This window comes from Panicum virgatum, chromosome 2N, assembly GCF_016808335.1.
Source record: "Panicum virgatum strain AP13 chromosome 2N, P.virgatum_v5, whole genome shotgun sequence".
NCBI classification, from domain to species: Eukaryota; Viridiplantae; Streptophyta; class Magnoliopsida; order Poales; family Poaceae; genus Panicum; species Panicum virgatum.
The window spans coordinates 33,659,336-33,662,254 of NC_053146.1; the positions used below are offsets into that span (position 1 = coordinate 33,659,336).

Here is a 2,919-nt window from a genome sequence, read left to right on the forward strand (position 1 = left end):
TTAGGTGCGGAGGGTCGTTGTTCTGGCTGGGGTTCTGGTGCACCCCAGAGAGCTTGCCCGTCACTGTCTTGTTGGATCATGAAGCGCTGCTCTTCCTTCTTCTTGAACCCGAAAAACATATCCTCCCTTCCGACACGGAAACAGATTTCTCCCTTTCCGACATCGATCCTTGCCTTGGCAGACCTTAGAAAAGGTCGCCCAAGTACGAGGTCGACTCTGAGGTTGCCCTCCATATCCATTACCACAAAGTCGGCAAGGACGAAGGAGTCTCGTACTCGTACGAAAATGTGTTCGGCTATCCCTTCGGGATACCGAATGGTTGAATCTGCAAGCTGTACGAGCATAGTTGTTGGGGAAAGAGCAGGATATTCATGTGCTTCATATATTACCTTGGGCATTATATTCACGCTTGCCCCCAGATCACATAGGCATCGCTCGAAGTGTTTGATGTAGATCGAGCAGCTGATCATGGGGACCCCTGGATCCTCTTGCACCGCTACCACCATGCCATCCCAAATGTCGTTCCTTGGGGGATAGTACCTACCTGCATGGTTATTGCGTGGTGGCCTCCGGGACGAGTTACCCCGTCCGGTAGACACCATGCTGACATTTTCAACGGGAGACTCGGGTTGCCCCGGGATCTTCCCGCTCTCAACAGCAGGTAACGAAACAGCAATTTGTGCAAGCTGGGTTTTGATCATTTTGTTGAAACTTAACTGGTTTTTAAGAGTAGAAGACAAAGCTTCAAGCTTAACATTTAAACTTTCCAGGAATTAGTCATTGGCCAAAAGGTTTTTATTTATATTTTCATTGATTTTAACTTGGCCAAGAACAAGTTCTCTCAAGGGAGGTTGGTTTGAATTGAAATTCGAATTTATAAGAAGGATTGTAGTTATTACCTCCCTGAAAAGGTGGACGTGGCTGGTTCCACCCCTGACCTCCTTATTGTGGATGGTACCCGTTGTTGTTGTTGTTGAGGTAGGCGCAGTCTTCACGAGTTTCGGGGCAGTCGTTCCCCGAGTGTCCATCATTGTCACAGACTTCGCATGTCAAGTGCGAACCCATGGTGTAAACGGGAGCATGGATCGGTTGTTTGCTCCCTTCCTCCATCTTCTTGATTAGGAGGTCCAGCTTCGCAGCAATCATATCCATCTCTTTGACGGTATGCATGCCTTTTGTATGGGGTTGGAGTCATTCATCGCTCCACCCCTGATTGGAGACCATCTTCTCGACCAATTCTTTTGCTTTGGCGATAGTCAGGTCGAGGAAGGCTCCTCCAGCAGCAGCATCAATGTTGGCTCGAGATGTCATTGTGAGCCCATTGTAGAAGCTTTGCAGGACGAGCCACTCGTCCATGCCATGATGAGGACAGGCCAGGATGTATTCCTGCAGCCTCTCCCAAGCTTCTGGGATGGATTCCATCCCTGTCTGCTGGAAACTTGAAATTCTCCCGCGCAGGGCATTTGTTTTGCCCAGTGGGAAGAATTTTGCGAGGAACGCCTTGGAGCATTTGGCCTAGGTGTTGATGCCCTTTTCTTTATAAAAAAACTATTTTGCCTTCCCCAGGAGGGAAAAGGGAAACAGACGAAGCTTGACAACGTCGGCGGCGACACCCCGTATGACAACGGTGTCGCAGAGCTCTAGAAAATTCTGCAAATGTGCATTTGCGTCCTCGTTCGGCTTGCCACATAATGGGCTAGCCTGCACCATGTTGATGAGGCTTGATTTGAGCTCGAAATTCACGTCCCCGACATTGATGTTGGGGCCAGTGGCCACATTGTCGGTGGAGGGGACGGAGAACTCGCGGAGAGTCTTTTCAGCCATAGCCTCAAGAACGAGTGGTGCTTTCGAAATGGGTTCCTGTGCCGGGAGGATAGCGAGAGGAGGAATGATGCGAGGTCATGCCCTTCTCACGAGCCTCTCTGGATTGTCTGTGTAGTTTTCCGGCAGGGAGAAACCGGTCATACACTACCCCTGTCTTCTTTCAAATCAAAAATAAAAGAAGACATAAAGTGACATTAGCCTGAAAGAGTAAAGACTATATCTTGAGTACAAGGTCTAAGTTAATATTAGCACAATATCTTTGTTCACATGCCATCCCCGGCAACGGCGCCAGAAATACTTGTTGACATTTCTTAGTGCAATCACTAGGAATGGTTAATCCTTAGCAACAGCGCCAGAAATGCCTATGGCAGTCCTTAGTGCAATCACTAGAAATGAGGGCGCCGAAACCATCCTAGCAACTGCACCCAAGGGGTGCCACTCTTGTGGTATAATCAATACAACTACAGATGGATCCGCAAGCGCACGGATATACCGTTGTAGCATTTCACCCGGAGAGTAAGGGTATCGTCATTTATTTGTGTCCCAAAGGACGGCAGCGGCAAAGGTATTGTACTCAACATTAACCATGACATTATGCCTCAAGCAATAGGCAATACTCTAACAGGAGTAAATACAGATAAAGAATAAGCAAGGGTAATGTGACACAGCACACATCCACACTTCAAGAGGAAGGAATAAAGGAGAGAAACTATAAAATAAAGAACTACTCTATCCTATGTCAAGTCAGCTGGAGCTTAGGCTAGGTTAGGTGTCCTAGTGCTTCTATCCAAAGCTGGGGTCATGTTAGATCATGGTTAGGACTGCAGGTGCCAGGAAAATGGAATAGCGGGGAGAAGGTCCCGCACCAGAGTACATCCAGTCCCGTTACCTCTTTGCATGAACTCCTACACCGAACCCGAATGTCGGGGAGTACGCTAAACGCAACACCGCTGTTATGCTGGACGGACAGGGCTGTCACCACCTGCCATCTACCCCAGTGACACTATGGAGCACGGTCATATCCGAAGGATCCCACATACCCGAGCACCACGCTCGTGTATGAAGTCACTACTCTAATGCTGCTAGGTCTCCCAC

The 2,919-nt window shown here is 48.6% G+C and overlaps 1 non-coding gene across 1 annotated transcript; it reads left to right on the forward strand.

Annotated features, from left to right (window-relative positions):
- Positions 1-1,354: 1,354 nt before the first annotated feature.
- Positions 1,355-1,463, forward strand: LOC120663077. Its single transcript, XR_005670302.1, has one exon. It is a non-coding gene; the product is annotated as a small nucleolar RNA R71 (small nucleolar RNA).
- Positions 1,464-2,919: the final 1,456 nt, after the last annotated feature.